Source organism: Hyperolius riggenbachi, chromosome 12 (assembly GCF_040937935.1).
Source record: "Hyperolius riggenbachi isolate aHypRig1 chromosome 12, aHypRig1.pri, whole genome shotgun sequence".
NCBI lineage: Eukaryota > Metazoa > Chordata > Amphibia > Anura > Hyperoliidae > Hyperolius > Hyperolius riggenbachi.
In genome coordinates this window covers 114,903,349-114,921,913 of record NC_090657.1, presented here as the reverse complement: position 1 = coordinate 114,921,913, position 18,565 = coordinate 114,903,349, and the positions used below count along the sequence as shown (strand labels likewise).

Genomic DNA, 18,565 nt, shown 5'->3' with positions numbered 1-18,565 from the left:
ACTTGTATCATTGCAATAAAAGAAGCTGTTATTATGGGACAAGGTGGTCTGATGGGGGGCACAATTTAAGTGTTTGCCATAGGCGCTAAGTCACCCAGATACGCCCCTGCCAGGGCATCGTATGCATGCGGAGGAACTTAAGGAAAATTTTCATGAATTGCACCCTGAGAAGAGGGTGGATCGTGTCCGGAGTCCACGCCTCAAGGGGGGGGGGTACTGTAACATTCCGTGCAGATGCAGCTGCGGGCAGTCAGGATGCCCCCGCAGCTGCTTCAGGTTCCCTGTCAGGCGTTTCTCCTGTCCCTTCGGCGTCTAGCACGCAGAGGGGACTGTCAGTGATGTCTAGTTATGCCCCTGAATTACTGAGTCCATAACTGGCAGTTTATGAATGCATAGTTGGACATTCGTAATCGGGTGAAATAGCGAACGCCGATTACGGATGTACTCGAAATTGCACTCGAAATTTTGGTTACGAGTCATAACTTCGAGTACTTTGAGTCACTACAAGAATGCACTTCGGACCAATCATAGTGTCCCTAGCAGAGTCCTTAGCAACCAATCGGAATGAGGAGAGCTTGTGCCCACCCCTCCCCTCTATTAGGCAGCAGCCATTTTAGGAATTACTCCTTGCTGAGTTACTGCACTGAGAGAGCTTATCTGACTTGTCTATCCAGTATGTTACTTACTGCAAGTGTATTTCTCTTCTCAAATTGAGACTATGGGGTTGATTCACTATCACTATAGCTCCCCTTACTGCATGCTTAGCGTGCCTTATCAGAGTTCACGTGCCTTATCAGAGTTCACATGCCTTATCAGAGTGCATGTGCCTTATCAGAGTTCACGTGCCTTATCAGAGTTCACTGCCTTATCAGAGTTAATGTGCCTTATCAGAGTTAATGTTCCTTATCAGAGTTCACGTGCCTTATCAGAGTTCACATGCCTTATCAGAGTTCACTGCCTTATCAGAGTTAATGTGCCTTATCAGTGTTAGCGTGCCTTATTAGAGTTATCATTATGGGGGGTGGAGAGTAGTGTTGGGCGAACACCTGGACGTTCGGGTTCGGGAACGTTCGCCGAACATGGCCGCGATGTTCGGCATGTTCGGGCCGAACCCCGAACTCCCCGAACATCCCGCTTTTGGGGGCCCTATGGGGTCGCAGGGATAAGGGGGGAGCATGCCCCGATCGCGGGGGAGTCGGAAATTCCCCCCACCCCCTCCGCTAGCGCTCCCCCCTCTGCCCGCTTCCCCATACAAAAGTTTGACAAAAGTAAAATAGTACCGGTGGTGGTGGCTGGCTGCTGCAGTGGCTGGCTGGCACTATGAAGTGACTGAGGAGGAGGAGTCGGAGTAGGACGCGTTGAGGGAGGCCGGGCAGCGGGCGGTTCAGTGGTAGTACCCTTGTGGTACTTCCGCCCTTTCTCTGACCTCACGTCCTCTGCATATGAGGGTACGCGTCACACGTACCCTCGTATGCATCATCACGCAGAGGACGTGAGGTCAGAGAAAGGGCGGAAGTACCACAAGGGTACTACCGCTGAACCGCCCGCTGCCCGGCCTCCCTCAACGCGTCCTACTCCTCCTCCTCCTCCTCAGTCACTTCATAGTGCCAGCCAGCCACTGCAGCAGCCAGCCACCACCACCGGTACTATTTTACTTTCGTCAAACTTTTGTATGGGGAAGCGGGCAGAGGGGGGAGTGCTAGCGGAGGGGGTGGGAGGAATTTTCGCCCCCCCCCCCCCCCCCCCCGCGATCGGGGCATGCTCCCCCCTTATGCCTGCGACCCCATAGGAGGGCCGTATTCGGTTCGGCCGGGCATTCAGCAGTTCGGGCTAATCCGAACAGTTTGGCCGAACACCACCAGGTGTTCGGCCGAACTCGAACATCACCCGAACAGGGTGATGTTCTGCAGAACCCGAACAGTGGCGAACACTGTTCGCCCAACACTAGTGGAGAGGGGGGTGGGGACAGTGTAAAGATTAAGGAGGTTGGTGAAAAATTCAAGTAGCCCATTTCATGTAAACAAAATTGGTAAATGTGGTGGTAAAATATAAAGTGCATGGTAACCAATGCTCGGAGCCTTGCAAATAAAATAGACGAACTAGAGTTCATTCTGAATGACAAAGGCTATGACATTGTGGAAATAACCAAGACATGGATGGATGAAAGCCATGACTGGATAGCTAATTTAAAAGGATACAATGTGTTTAGGAGGGATAGAACAGGGAAAAAAGGTGGAGGGGTTTGTCTCTTTGTTAAGAATTCTCTTACAGCTGTCCTCAACGATGAGATGGAGGAAGATTGCGAAGATGTGGAGTCCGTTTGGGTAAATATTCATGGTGGAAATAAAAGTTGTCAATTGCTTATTGGGGTATACTACAGGCCACCTCTTATTAATGAAGCTGCAGAACTGCGATTACTACAGCAGATTGAAAAAGCTGCAAGTAAAAATGAGGTCATAATTATGGGCGACTTCAACTTTCCAGACATTGACTGGATTATTGAGGCTACCCATTCTGGTAAAAGCAGCAGATTTCTGGCAGCACTACAGGACAATTACTTGACTCAAATGGTAACTGAACCAACTAGGGGGAATGCGTTACTGGATCTGATCATTTCTAATAGACCAGATAATGTATCAAATGTGCAAGTTCAAGAACATTTGGGAAATAGTGATCACAACATGATAACGTTTGATCTGGTGACTGATAGGCCACGGGGCAGCGGGACCACTAAAACTATGAATTTTCGAAAAGCAAAGTTCAATCAAATTAGGCAGGCCAGGCACTAAGTTTGGTGAACTGGGATAATGTACTACAAGGGGAAGACACTGAAGGGAAATGGCAAGATTTTAAACTTATACTCAATCAATATTGTAGTATGTATATCCCATACAGAAACAAAATATCTAGGAATAAAAAAGGCCTCTATGGATGAATAGAAAAGTTAAAGATAAAATGAAGAGGAAAAAGAATGCCTATAAGGTCTTAAAACAGGAGGGGACCGAGGCTGCACTAAGCAATTATAAGGAGTGCAATAAAAATTGTAAAAAAGAAATTAGGCAGGCAAAGATTAAAGCTGAAAAACAAATCGCTAAGGATATCAAATCTAACCCAAAAAAGTTTTACAAGTACATTAACTCTAAAAAAAGAAAGGTTGACTGTATAGGACTCCTAAAGGATGAGGGTGGGAACTCAATGGTGGATGACCAAGGTAAGGCAGAGTTATTAAATGCTTTCTTTGCTTCTGTCTTCACAAAGGAAACAGCACTGTTGCAAATTACAGAGGCAGAAGAGTCTCAATCTTCTAACTGTAATATTAAATACTTAACGCAGGAAGAAGTGAAGGCAAGACTAAATAAATTAAAAATAGACAAGGCACCTGGCCCGGATGGCATGCATCCTCGGGTCCCAAGGGAATTAAGTTCAGTTATAGATAAGCCCCTTTATCTTATCTTTTGGGACTCTCTTGCAACTGGCAGAGTCCCAGTGGATTGGCGTACAGCCCACGTTTTCCCATTATTTAAGAAGGGCAAAAAATCAGATCCAGGAAATTATAGACCTGTAAGCTTAACATCAGTTGTATGCAAACTATTTGAGGGGTTACTAAGAGATACTATACATGACTTCATAGTAGAAAATAATCTTATTTCTCAGCATCAACATGGGTTTACTAAAGACAGGTCCTGTTTGACTAACTTGCTCAGCTTTTATGAGGTAGTGAATGCTAATATGGATATAGGTAATGCTGTAGATGTGATATACTTGGACTTTGCAAAGGCCTTCGACACTGTTCCCCACAAAAGTCTGGTGCAAAAGTTGAGGATGCAAGGACTGAGGAAGAGTCTGTCTGTGTTCATGGATAGGGAACTGGCTAATGGACAGAAAACAAAGAGTTGTGGTCAATGGATCGTACTCAAAATGGGAGACTGTTAGCAGTGGGGTCCCACAGGGGTCTGTTGTGGGTCCAGTGCTCTTCAATTTATTTATTAATGACCTAGTAGATGCAGTAGTGAGCAATGTTGCTATTTTTGCAGATGATACAAAATTGTGCAGAATCATCAACTCTCAGGAAGATAGTGTCATATTGAAACAGGATCTGGATAGGATGGCTATATGGGCACATACATGCCAGATGAAATTCAATGTTGACAAATGTAAAGTCATGCATTTTGGACGTACTAATGGTCTAGCATCATACAAAATAAATGGGATACAGTTGGGGACATCAAACTTGGAGAAGGACTTAGGAGTACTCATTGACAAGTTAAATAATCGTACTCAATGCCAAGCAGCTGCAGCTGCAGCTGCAGCTAACAACATTTTGGGATGCATTAAAAGGGAAATAAAAACTCGAGATGCTAGCATAATATTGCCCCTGTTTAACTCTCTAGTAAGGCCACATCTGGAATATGGAATTCAGTTCTGGGCACCACATTACAAAAAGATATTGCAGTTTAAGAGCAGGTGCAGAGACGAGCAACAAAATTGATACGTTGGATGGAAGGTCTCACTTATCAAGAAAGGTTAGATAAACTGGGTTTATTTAGTCTAGAGAAAAGACGCCTTAGAGGGGATCTAATTTACATGTATAAATACTTCAGAGGGCAATATAATAGCTTGGCGGATGAGCTTTTTGTCCCTAGGCCTTCTCAAAGGACTAGAGGACATGATCTGCGCATGGAGGAAAAACGTTTTAGCCATTTATTTAGGAAAGGGTTCTTTACAGTAAGAGTGATTAAGATGTGGAATGCATTGCCACAGGAAGTCGTTATGGCAAACTCTATACCTGCATTTAAAGGGGGCTTAAATGATTTCCATGCGTTGAAAGACATCCATGGCTACAATTACTAGGTAATGCCTAATGATGTTGATCCAGGAATTTTATCTGATTGCCATCTGGAGTCGGGAAGGAATTTTTCCCTTTAGGGGCTAATTGGACCATGCCTTGTAAGGGTTTTTTCGCCTTCCTCTGGATCAACAGGGATATGTGAGGGAGCAGGCTGGTGTTGTACTTTATACTGGTTGAACTGGATGGATGTATGTCTTTTTTTCAACCAAAATAACTATGTAACTATGTAAGAGTAACATAGCATGCGCTACAAACTTATGCCTGCTAATTGGCAATGCCAGGTATCAGTGCAGTTAGGTCTCCTACCCTTCTGTAGGAGTGGTGGCAGTTATACCCTGAAATAGTGTGTAATTTGTTTTACTGTAACTCACAAGCTCCCTTCTAGCCTGTCGGCTGCCAAAATTCCAGCGGTTTCTGCGCACCGATTGAGACCACGGATTGCATGGTCTGTGTGCTGAAACCAATTGGGGGCGTGTGACAGTAATCATTAACAAACTGCTCCCCATCCCCTTCTTGCACCTCTGACACTGTAGTTGCCATTGGCAGGTTTTGGTGCTTCATATAAATTGTTATATATAGAGTGCATGGGGGTCCCCAATGTAAAACTTGCGTCGGGGGCCCATAGCTCCTTAGCTACGCCACTGGCCCTTGGGGTTCATTGTTCTGATTTAGGGGAGTGTGTGTGTGTGTGTGGGGGGGGTGAATGGGTTAGCCTTTTCTTGTCTATGTTACGGCCAGAACCCAAAGTCTGGCCCCTTCGGGTTCTGGCTGGTCAAACCTAGAAGTGGCCTCACTGTGGCCAATGTGAAAAACAGATTGAATCCTGCCGCCCCCGACTCTAGCTCCTCCCCCTGCCTCCCACCTGTTGACATTTGCAGCCGGGAACATACGCCTCCCGAGTCGTTCGCCGCGGCTGGAAAGCAGAGTGGGAACACTGCAGACATTGCTTCTGCTAGCGGTCTTGAGAAAGCCCCAATCGAGGGGTGAAACGATCATTGACCTGCCTCCGCACCTCCTGATACTGCATTACCATCTGCTGCACCAGTGTTGTTCTGGACCTTATAAGTATATGTTTCTTATTATGCCTGGTTCTTAAAGAGACTCTGAAGCCATATAAAATTCTATTTTTACTGTTCATTTATCTTTAGCAATATGAGCATAAGTGAAATGCTGCATTCCTGTGGCAGAACACTGTATTTAAACCCCCCAAATACCGGGGAAAAGTTCCACAACTTTCCAAGTCAAGGATTTTGCTGCCTGGGAAGGCAGAGCTTAGTGCTTAGTGTAGCTCTGCCTCCATTTGCATCAATCCCTGCCTCTCCCCGCCCCTCTCAGTGAAAGAAGAAAGAGAGGGGAGGGGCGGCGATCAGCGGGCATTGACGCTAATGGAGGTAGAGCTACAGCACTGAGCTGTGCCTTTACCAGGAAGCAGGAAGCAATCCCCATATTTTGCCCCAGGGATTTGGGGGGTTTAAATACAGTATTCTGCCGCAGGAATGCGGTGTCTCACTTATGCTCATATTGCTAAAGATAAATTAATAGTAAAAAGTAGAATTTAGGATGGCTTCAGACTCGCTTTAATGAAGATAGTGATTAAAGTTATGGAAGTTTTAACTACATAAGAGAGCTGCTCTTGGATTCTGTGTTTCTGATTGGATATTAAGATAAAGATCTTGGTTTAACTGGATGTTGCACCGCTTAAAAGAGTGAATGGTCTATATCAAGCAGCATATTGGTGTGCACTCACTTTTTGTCTTCTTTGTGGAATATTGCTTCTGCCAGCACCTGCTCTGCAGGAAATCCCTGCTTTCCTGATGCGACAAACGACTCTGGGGGGGAGGGACGCGTGTGTCCCCGGCTGACAGAAGCTCAGAAGTCAATAGGAGGGGGGAGGAGCCAGAAGGGGAGGTGGGAGGCAGGATTCAATCTGTTTCTCACATTGGCCGCATTGAGACGGGCCTACTAGTTTTGACCAGCCAGAACCCGAAGTGGCCAGACTTCGGGTTCTGGCCGTAAGATATATATGTTTTGTAAAATTTCAATAAAAATTCTCTTAAAGTGGATCCGAGATAAACTTTTACTCATTGCATAATTGTGTTCCTTTCATATAGTTTATAGGGCATTCCTCAAGCCAAATTATTTTTTTGTTTTATTTTAATACTCTAATTCCCTATAAACTAAACAAGCCTCGCCTACAGCTTTTCACAGTGCCTTGGCACTGTAGCAAGGGCATATGGGAGCTCAATCTGAGCAGGAGGAGGAGGAGGTTACTAGCCATTGATTTCAAAAGCAGAGGGGAGGAGGAGAAGGGGCTGAATTTACACACAGGCAAGCTGATAGCATCTCCAGCCCTCAGCCTGTGACAATGTAACAAACAGAACATGGCTGCCCTCATTGTATCACAGGAATAAATAATCATAAACTCTTGAACCTTTTTGCAGCTAAATCTAAATTTTAGATAAGATATATAGACAAGTTATTTGTTATAGTCAATTTTTTCAACTCAGATCCGCTCTAACCTCCCTAGCGTTCTGGACGAGCTGAGCTCGTCCAGAGACGCCGGAGGTCACCGCTCAGGCCCTGCTGGGCCGATTTGAATATTTTTTTTTTCAAACACGCAGCTAGCACTTTGCTAATCACTGCATACCCACCTGTTCAATGCACCTACCTTCCTACGTGAGCGCTCGCAGTGTTATATACCACCAATCGCTGCACCTGTTCATGGTACCTGTGTGTGTGTGACAGCTGCACATTTGTAATACCAATCACTGCATACCTACCTGTTCAGTGCACCTACCTACCTACCTACGTGAGCACACGCAGTGTTATATACCAGTCAGTCACTGCACCTGTTCACGGTACCTGTCTGTGTGACAGCTGCAACTTTGTAATACAGTACAATACTAGTACAATACTAGTCATTGCATAATTGTTCACAGTACCTGTGTGACCGCACGCTGTGCAATATACCAGTCCGTGCATACCTGTTAACTGCACCTGTGTGACAGCTGCACATTGTATTGCAATACCAGTCTCTGCATACCTTTCACTGCATCTGTGTGACTGCACATTGTATTAGTCAAGTCAGTGCATACCTTTCACTTCACCCCCCGATATGGAAAAAACAACAGGCAGATGCAGACCCAGAGGCAGGCCACCCGGCAGGTCTGTTCGAGGTCGTGCTGACATGATTTCATGCGGCCCTGGCCCAAATTATAGTGCTCTGAAGAAGGCACGTCCCATCAACTCCCAAGATTGTCAGGACGTGGTTGACTATTTAACACAGAACACCTCATTTTCCGCAGCCACCAGCGCTACTACAAGCACCACATCCGCTGCATTTGACACTTCGAAGGAGTTATTTGATGAGGAATTCACTGCTTCACAGCCATTATTGTTACAACAAGATGAAGGTGCTAAGCAAGTTACACCACCTCATATGTCTGAGTTAGGCGACACTATGGACGTAACGTGTGAGGAGGAGGATGATGTACCTGCTGTTGGTGCAGTTTATGAGGTGTCTGAGCCAAGCGAATCTGGGGAGGATGATTATGATGATTATGATGATACGGATGCCATGTGGGATCCTAATAGACAAGATAACCAAGGGGACAGTTCAGAGGGGGAGTCAGACAGGAGTATGAGTTCCTGAAAGAAGCAGGGGGAGCTAGTCGTCAGAAACAGCTGGTGGCAGTGTCCGGCGCCATGTATTGCCACCTATGGACAGCCAGCCAACATGCCCTTCAACGTCAGCTGCTGATGCCACCATAGTGCCCACACCCCTGTGCTCAGCGGTGTGGAAATTTTTTTTGTGTGTCTGCCTCAGATCAGAGCAATGCAATCTGTTCTCTCTGTCACCAAAATTGAGCCGTGGAAAGACCAACAGCCGCGTAGGGACAACTGCCTTATGAAGGCACATGGAGAAAAGGCACAAACTGCAATGGGAAGACCTCCCGAGGAAAAGCAGCACACAAAAGCAAAGCCACCCGCCTTCTCCTCTTCCTCCTTCAGGTGCATTATCTTCAGCCGCTTTCTCCCTTGCACCTTCACAATCACAGCCACCCTCCTCCACTCCGCCTCACAACTTGAGCAGTTCCTGCTCCTCTGCACACAGCAGCAGTCAGGTGTCCGTGCGGGAAATCTTTGAGTGGAAGAAGCCAATGTCTGCCAGTCACCCCCTTGCCCGGCATCTGACAGCTGGCTTGACGGAACTGTTAGCTCGCCAGCTGTTACCATACCAGCTGGTGGACTCTGAGGCCTTCCGAAAATTTGTGGCCATTGGGACACTGCAGTGGAAGATACCAGGCCGCAATTATTTCTCAAAAAAGGCGATACCCAAACTGTACCTTGATGTTGAAAGGCAAGTGGTGTCATCTCTGGCACACAGCGTTGGGTCAAGGGTCCATCTGACCACGGATAGAGTTGGGCCGAACGGTTCGCCTGCGAACGGTTCCATGCGAACTTCCGTGGTTCGCGTTCGCGTCCCGCAGGCGAACCTTTGCGGGAGTTCGGTTCGCCCCATAATGCACATGGAGGGTCAACTTTGACCCTCTACATCACAGTCAGCAGGCCCAGTGTAGCCAATTAGGCTACACTAGCCCCTGGAGCCCCACCCCCCCTTATATAAGGCAGGCAGCGGCGGCCATTACGGTCACTCGTGTGCTGCCTGCGTTAGTGAGAGTAGGGCGAGCTGCTGCAGACTTTCTCTCAGGGAAAGATTAGTTAGGCTTAACTTGTTCCTGTCTGGCTGCATACCTGTTCTGTGAACCCACCACTGCATACCTGTGCTGTGAACCCACCACTGCATACCTGTGCTGTGAACCCACCACTGCATACCTGTGCTGTGAACCCACCACTGCATACCTGTGCTGTGAACCCACCACTGCATACCTGTGCTGTGAACCCACCACTGCATACCTGTTCAGTGAACCTGCCACTGCATACCTGTTCTGTTCATTGAACCCACCACTGCATACCTGTGCTGTGAACCCACCACTGCATACCTGTTCTGTGAACCCACCACTGCATACCTGTTCAGTGAACCCGCCACTGCATACCTGTTCTGTTCAGTGGACCCACCACTGTATACCTGTTCAGTGAACCCGCCACTGCATACCTGTTGTGTTCAGTGAACCTGCCACTGCATACCTGTTCTGTGAACCCGCCACTGTATACCTGTTCTGTTTAGTGAACCCGCCACTGCATACCTGTTCTGTTCAGTGGACCCGCCACTGTATACCTGTTCAGTTAACCCGCCACTGCATACCTGTTGTGTTCAGTGAACCTGCCACTGCATACCTGTTCTGTGAACCCGCCACACTATACCTGTTCTGTTTAGTGAACCCGCCACTGTATACCTGTTCTGTTTAGTGAACCCGCCACTGCATACCTGTTCTGTTCAGTGGACCTGCCACTGTATACCTGTTCAGTGAACCCGCCACTGCATACCTGTTGTGTTCAGTGAACCTGCCACTGCATACCTGTTCTGTGAACCCGCCACTGTATACCTGTTCTGTTTAGTGAACCCGCCACTGTATACCTGTTCTGTTTAGTGAACCCGCCACTGCATACCTGTTCTGTTCAGTGGACCCGCCACTGTATACCTGTTCAGTGAACCCGCCACTGCATACCTGTTCTGTTCAGTGGACCCGCCACTGTATACCTGTTCTGTGAACCCGCCACTGTATACCTGTTCTGTTTAGTGAACCCGCCACTGTATACCTGTTCTGTTTAGTGAACCCGCCACTGCATACCTGTTCTGTTCAGTGGACCCGCCACTGTATACCTGTTCAGTGAACCCGCCACTGCATACCTGTTGTGTTCAGTGAACCTGCCACTGCATACCTGTTCTGTGAACCCGCCACTGTATACCTGTTCTGTTTAGTGAACCCGCCACTGTATACCTGTTCTGTTTAGTGAACCCGCCACTGCATACCTGTTCTGTTCAGTGGACCCGCCACTGTATACCTGTTCAGTGAACCCGCCACTGCATACCTGTTGTGTTCAGTGAACCTGCCACTGCATACCTGTTCTGTGAACCCACCACTATATACCTGTTCTGTTTAGTGAACCCGCCACTGTATACCTGTTCTGTTTAGTGAACCCGCCACTGCATACCTGTTCTGTTCAGTGGACCCGCCACTGTATACCTGTTCAGTGAACCCGCCACTGCATACCTGTTCTGTTCAGTGGACCCGCCACTGTATACCTGTTCTGTGAACCCGCCACTGGATACCTGTTCTGTTTAGTGAACCCGCCACTGTATACCTGTTCTGTTTAGTGAACCCGCCACTGCATACCTGTTCTGTTCAGTGGACCCGCCACTGCATACCTGTTCTGTGAACCCGCCACTGTATACCTGTTCTGTTCAGTGAACCCACCGCATCAGTGCGCATACCTGTGCAGTTAAGTGAACCCACCTACCTACGTGAGTGCACGCAGTGTGATATACCACTCCGTGCATACCCGATATGGACAAAACAGGTAGAGGAAGAGGTAGTGCCAGAACCAGAGGAAGGCCACCCGGCAGGTCTGCGCGAGGTCGTGTAAATGTAATTTCGTGTGGACCTGGCCCACAGTACAGTGCTCGAAAGAAGGCACGTCCCATCACCTCCCAAGATTGCCAGGACGTGGTTGAGTATTTAGCGACACAGAACACCTCATCTTGCTCAGCCACCAGCGCTACTACTAGCACCACTTCCGCTGCATTTGACACTTCGCAAGAATTATTTAGTGGTGAAATCACTGATGCACAGCCATTGTTGTTACAGCCAGATGAATTTTCACCAGCTCATATGTCTGAGTTACGCGGCAACACTATGGATGTAACGTGTCAGGAGGATGAAGGACCTACTGATGGTGCAAGTTTGGATTTGTCTGAGGCAAGCGAAGCTGGGCAGGATGACTACGATGATGATGGTAATAGGGATCCTCTGTATGTTCCCAATAGAGGAGATGAAGAGGGGGACAGTTCAGAGGGGGAGTCAGAGAGTAGTAGGAGGAGAGAAGTTGCTGAAAGAAGCTGGGGCAGCTCTTCGTCAGAAACAGCTGGTGGCAGAGTCCGGCACCATGTATCGCCACCTATGTACAGCCAGCCAACTTGCCCTTCAGCATCAGCTGCTGAGGTCCCCATAGTGCCCACATCCCAGGTAGTGTTGGGGGCGAACAGTGTTCGCCACTGTTCGGGTTCTGCAGAACATCACCCTGTTCGGGTGATGTTCGAGTTCGGCCGAACACCTGATGGTGTTCGGCCTTTTAAGTTCGGGTTCGCCCAGAACTTCTAATGGCCGCCGAACAGGGCCGAACAGGGCCCCTGTTCGGCCGAACAGGGCCCTGTTCGGCCGAATACTGCCCCCCTATGGGGTCGCAGGCATAAGGGGGGAGCATCACCCGATCGCGGGGGGGGTCGGAAATTCCCCCCACCCCCTCCGCTAGCGCTCCCCCCTCTGCCCGCTTCCCCATACAAAAGTTTCAAGAAGTACCTGTGTCCGGTGGTAGTGGGTGGCTGGCAGTGGGCGGTACTATGAAGTGACTGACTGAGGAGGAGGAGTCCGGAGAGTGACGCGTTGAGGGAGGCCGGGCAGCGGGCGGTTCAGCAGTAGTACCGTACTACTGCTGATCCGCCCACTGCCCGGCCTCCCTCAACGTGTCACTCTCCGGACTCCTCCTCCTCAGTCAGTCACTTCATAGTGCCGCCCACTGCCAGCCACCCACTACCACCGGACACAGGTACTTCTTGAAACTTTTGTATGGGGAAGCGGGCAGAGGGGGGAGCGCTAGCGGAGGGGGTGGGGGGAATTTCTGACCCCCCCCCCGCGATCGGGGCATGCTCCCCCCTTATGCCTGCGACCCCATAGGGCCCCTAAAAGCGGGATGTTCGGGGAGTTCGGGGTTCGGCCCGAACATGCCGAACATTGCGGCCATGTTCGGCGAACTTTCCCGAACCCGAACATCCAGGTGTTCGCCCAACACCAATCCCAGGGTGGCTCAGCGGTGTGGAAATTTTTTAATGTGTGTGCCTCAGATCGGACCAAAGCCATCTGTTCGCTCTGCCAACAAAAATTGAGCCGTGGAAAGGCCAACACTCACGTAGGGACAAGTGCCTTACGAAGGCACCTGGAGAAAAGGCACAAACAGCAATGGGATGGCCACCTGAGCAAAAGCAGCAGCAGCACACAAAAGCAAAGCCACCCTCCTTCTCCTCTTCCTCCTCCATCAGGTGCATTATCTGCTTCTGCCGCTTTCTCCCTTCCACCTTCACAGGCACCCTCCTCCACTCTGCCTCTGCCCTTGAGCGGTTCCTGCTCCTCTGCCCACAGCAGCAGTCAGGTGTCCGTGAAGGAAATGTTTGAGCGGAAGAAGCCAATTTCGGCCAGTCACCCCCTTGCCCGGCGTCTGACAGCAGGCGTGGCGGAACTGTTAGCTCGGCAGCTGTTACCATACCGGCTGGTGGACTCTGAGGCCTTCCGTAAATTTGTGGCCATCGGAACACCGCAGTGGAAGATGCCAGGCCGCACTTATTTTTCGAGAAAGGCCATACCCCAACTGCACCGTGAAGTTGAGAGGCAAGTAGTGTCATCTCTTGCAAAGAGCGTTGGGTCAAGGGTACAGCTGACCACGGATGCCTGGTCTGCCAAGCACGGGCAGGGCCGCTACATTACCTATGGTGCGCACCAGTCCAGCACGGCCGTCACTACACAAACAGCTGTTTGCGGTGCGTTACACGGTGAGTTTGGTGTGTCAGTGTGAAGCAGTACCTTAATTACACTACCTGATTGATGTATACACATGCAAGATGTTTTAAAGCACTTTAGGCCTGTCATTTAGCATTCAATGTGATTTCTGCCCTTAAAACGCTGCTTTGCATCAAATCCAGATTTTTCCCGGGGACTTTTGGCATGTATCCCACTCCGCCATGCCCCCCTCCAGGTGTTAGACCCCTTGAAACATCTTTTCTATCACTTTTGTGGCCAGCATAATTATTTTTTTTTTTCAAAGTTCGCATCCCCATTGAAGTCTATTGCGGTTCGCGAACTTTAACGCGAACCGAACCTTCCGCGGAAGTTCGCGAACCAGGTTCGCGAACCTAAAATCGGAGGTTCGGCCCAACTCTAACCACGGATGCCTGGTCTGCCGAGCACAGTCAGGGCAGGCACATTACTTACACAGCCCATTGGGTCAACCTGGTGACCGCTGGCAAGCAGGGTGTACATGGCTGTGCAGCGGACCTAGTTGTGACACCTCCACGGCTTGCAGGCAGGCCTGCTGCCACCTCCTCTCCTCCTGCTACATCCTCTTCGCTGCTGTCATTCTCCTCCTCCTCCTCCTTGGCTGAGTGTCAGTTCAACTCTACTGGTGCTGCGATTTCCTCTCCAGCTACACAGCCCCAGCTCCCCAGGGCCTATGCTGCATGCCAGGTACGATGGTGTCACGCCATCTTAGACATGGTTTGCCTCAAAGCGGAGAGTCACACTGGACCAGCTCTCCTGGCTGCTCTTAACAAACAGGTGGATCAGTGGCTGACCCCGCACCAAATGGAGATCGGCAACGTGGTGTGTGACAACGGCAGCAATCTCATTTTGGCTTTGAATTTGGGAAAGTTGACACATGTACCCTGCAAGGCACATGTGCTGAATCTAATAATTCAGAGATTTGTGTCTAGGTACCCAGGCTTTCCTGAAGCAGTCCAGAAAAGTGTGTACGCATTTCAGGCGGTCTTACACGGCCATGGTATGCTTTGCCCATATTCAGCTGAGAAACAGATTGCCGGTGAGACGCTTGATTTGCGATAGCCCGACTCGCTGGAATTCAACGCTCCTGATATTCAACTGCTTGCTACAACAGGAGAAAGCCGTCAAACAGTATCTCTACAACTACAGTTAAAGGACACAGTCTGGGGAGATGGGGATGTTCTGGCCGAAGTACTGGACACTCATGCAAAATGCCTGCAGGCTTATGCGGCTGTTTGAGGAGGTGACAAACCTGGTGAGTCGCAGTGAAGGTGCCATCAGAGACTTGATCCCATATGCTTTCTTCCTGGAGCGTGCCGTGCGTAGAGTGGGGGATCAAGCTGTGGAGGAGCGTGAACAGGAACAGAAGGAAGAGTTGTGGGATCAATTCTCAGCAGAAGCAGATGATTCCTCAACACCTGCGGCAGCACAGAGGGGGGACAAGGAGGAGGAGTCGTTGTGTGGGGAAGAGGAGTTGGATGATGAAGAAGGTGGGTATTGTTCGTGGCTGGGGGAAGGAGGAAAACTTAGCTGACATCACTGAGAAAGAGCAAGAGGAGATGGATAGTACGTCTGCATCCAAATTTGTACAGATGGCGTCTTTCATGCTGTCCAGCCTGTTGAGGCACCCCATATAAAAAAACAAAAGGGGAATGAGCTGTACTGGGTGGCCACGCTACTAGACCCTCGGTATAGGCACAAAGTGTCAGAGATGTTTCCGAATCACCAGAAGGCAGAAAGGATGCAGCACTTGCAGAACAAGCTGACAACTATGCTTTACAGTGCGTTTAAGGGTGATGTCACAGTACAACGGAATAAAGGTGCCACCACTGCCAGTAATCCTCCTCCTCCCATGTTCACGCAGGCAAGGACAGGACGTTTTAGCGATCTCATGGTGATGCCGGACATGCGGACTCTCTTTAGTCCAACATCTCGCCGTAACCCTCACTGATTAGTGATTACGGAGATAAAATACTTTCTCATCAGTTTATTTTCACCTTGGATGTCCTTTAAAGGACAACTGAAGTGAGAGGAATATGGAGGCTGCCATATTTATTTCCTTTTGAGCAATGCCAGTTGCCTGGCTCTCTCGCTGATCCTCTGCCTCTAATACTTTTAGCCATAGACCCCGAACAAGCATGCAGCAGATCAGGTGTTCCTGAGATTATTGTCATATCGGAGAGATTAGCTGTATGCTTTTTTCTGGTCTCATTCAGACACTGCTGCAGCCAAATAGATCAAGGGGGCAGCCCGGTAACTGGTATTGTTTAAAAGGAAATAAATATGTCAGCCTCCATATTTTTCTCACTTCAGTTGCCCTTTAAAGAAAACCTTTAATGAAGAAAATATCCCCTGGGAGGTACTCACCTCGGGTGGGGAAGCCTCCGGATCCTATTGAGGCTTTCCCCCTTCCTCCTCGGTTCCACGGAGGCAGCGAAAATCCTTCCGGAACGGCGGCGATGTAAATATTTACCTCGCTGGCTCCAGTGCAGGCGCAGTATCGGCTCTCCGCACGGAGATAGGTGGAAATAACTAATCTCCGTCGCGCCGCTCTACTGCACAGGCGCAAGTCTCCTGCACTTGCGCAGTAGACCGGACCCGACGGAGATCGGCTATTTTCGCCTATTTCTGTGCAGAGAGCCGCAACAGCGCCCCCGCTGTAGCCAGGAGAGGCAAATAAATCTGCGCTTATCAGCACTTCTCAGCCTTGTCGAGGGAGGATTCCGGGACACTTTGGGGGAGCCAGCGCTGGACTGCCTGCAGCTACAGGGGAGGGGGAAGCCTCATTGGGACCCTGAGGCTTCCCCCTCCCGAGGTGAGTAACCCCCAAGGGAACTTTTTTTTCTACAGAGTCTCTTTAAAGGACGCTTCAGGCAATATAGAGAAGATGAGATCTACTTACCCAGGGCTTCCTCCAGTCCCTGGCAGCCGATATGTCCCAGCTCCAGTGTCCCCTCCGTTGGAGATGCCAACCTCGCCAGGTCGGCATCTAATTCGCATACTGACGTGGTTAAGAATGTACTGCACAGTACACTCCAGATCACATGTACGGTGCTCGCACAGGTGCAGAGGATCTCGACCGAGCGAGGGGACATCAGAGTTGTGGCGATATCAGAATCAATTTTATTTCACCAAGTAAGTTGGCTGCCAAGGACAGGAAGAAGCCCTAGGTAAGTGGATCACATTTCTGTTTATTGTCTGATCGTTTCTTTAAATGTTTGTTACAATTTGAAAGCAGGTATCAATCATATTATCATCAGGTTACACAATGTCTTCACACAGACGCACAGAATCAGAATATACTCCTTTTCACTCTCTTTCAGCATGACCGCGTGGCCTAATGGATAAGGCGTCTGACTTCGGATCAGAAGATTGAGGGTTCGAGTCCCTTCGTGGTCGGATTAATTTATTGCTTTTCAGATTTTTTTTTTTTTTAAATTGCTGCTGTTCTCCTAATTGTACTATCATTCTCATTTACTTGGTGCCAAATGTAGAAAAGGCTACAGATTACCAACCTAATGGATAGTAACATTACAAATTGCTATCAAACTGTTAACTGTAATAATGAATATAATATGAAACTACTTAATAAGGGGTGCCAAATTTACTATTGGTTGAGTACGTCGTAAATGTAATGTATAGTCTTCAGAAATTGTGCCTCAAATTAAACGGATTTAACGCCCACTGCTATATATATGATTATATTGCCTGATGCCTGTTTGAGAACATCACACCGCATATTGCCTGAATCTATTATTATTATTATTGGCAACTGACAAAATCAATCCTTTAGCTTTACTTGCCCTGTATTCCATGTAGCAGTCATTCTGACTTACTTGTTCATAGGCATTATTACTTTTTATATTTTGGATCCAGTTAGCTAGTAAATCGTTTCTCATAGAGCATGCGACAGGAGTTAGTACATGCTAATTTGTATTATACCCAAATAACACTCATTCAATATAACAGATCACCAGTTACATAGCGTTTTCATTTTGTACTAAAGTAAATACACCATGTTTGTGCGGCCCCAGTGGCCTAATGGATAAGGCACTGGCCTCCTAAGCCAGGGATTGTGGGTTCGAGTCCCATCTGGGGTGTACTATTTCTATTTTTTTTTTATTACCATTATTATTATTAAAAAAAACAGAATTGAGTCACATCTGGGTCATTTAAAAAAAATAATGATTTCATCAAATAAACCAAATTTCATAATGTAAAGGGACAATGCAAAGGGACAAAAAACGGCACATTTATTTAGCATTTTACACTATCTTATGCACGTCTCAAGATGGTGTGAATCAAAACCAATTACAACTTCTCATGTATTTTTGAAGATTGCATATTGTTTTGAGGACTCTCGGTGAAATCAATTTTACATATGACAAACGAGACGATAAAAGAATTGTAATTCTTAAAAGCATGGCTTAACAGTGCCACCTGCTGGCCACAAGTGTTCTATCCACATTTTACATAAAAACGTTTTTGTAACGGAGCTAAGGATCTGCAATCATTCAAAACACGATATATGGTTCAAAAATAATATATAACCGCTGTATTAAGAGTCATAATAGCTTTATAGACTTTTTTTTTCACAGACGCTACTCAAACATAAATTTTGCTTATACTGTGATTTAGTGATTTAGTTTGCTTAAAATAAACACATGAGGTAACTTCAAATGAACATTACATAGTTACCTTGCCATCAGTTCCTCTCAGAAGCTCACCATTTTCTTCTGACAATAATCCCTTCCAGTTCTGACAATATTTCGTCAGATCTGAAATATATCAGTTGCTGTCAATAAAATATCAGTTGCTGTCAGTTATAGCTGAGAGGAAAACTGATGTACCAGTTTCCCTATGGCTCAAGTGGGCGATGTTACAGTTTAACTGTGTGCTGATCAGAAAGCTGTTATGGGTAATGGCTATTTTCAAAATGGAGAACGGAGAATTCCCTTGATCACAGTGAACAAACAGGACGCGGGAC

The 18,565-nt window shown here is 47.9% G+C and overlaps 2 non-coding genes across 2 annotated transcripts; both read left to right on the top strand.

Moving 5' to 3' along the window:
• The first annotated feature begins 16,904 nt into the window (after window positions 1-16,904).
• Window positions 16,905-16,977, top strand: TRNAR-UCG (transfer RNA arginine (anticodon UCG)). Its single transcript has one exon. It is a non-coding gene; the product is annotated as a tRNA-Arg (tRNA).
• Window positions 16,978-17,605: 628 nt separating this feature from the next.
• On the top strand, window positions 17,606-17,678 carry TRNAR-CCU (transfer RNA arginine (anticodon CCU)). Its single transcript has one exon. It is a non-coding gene; the product is annotated as a tRNA-Arg (tRNA).
• Window positions 17,679-18,565: the final 887 nt, after the last annotated feature.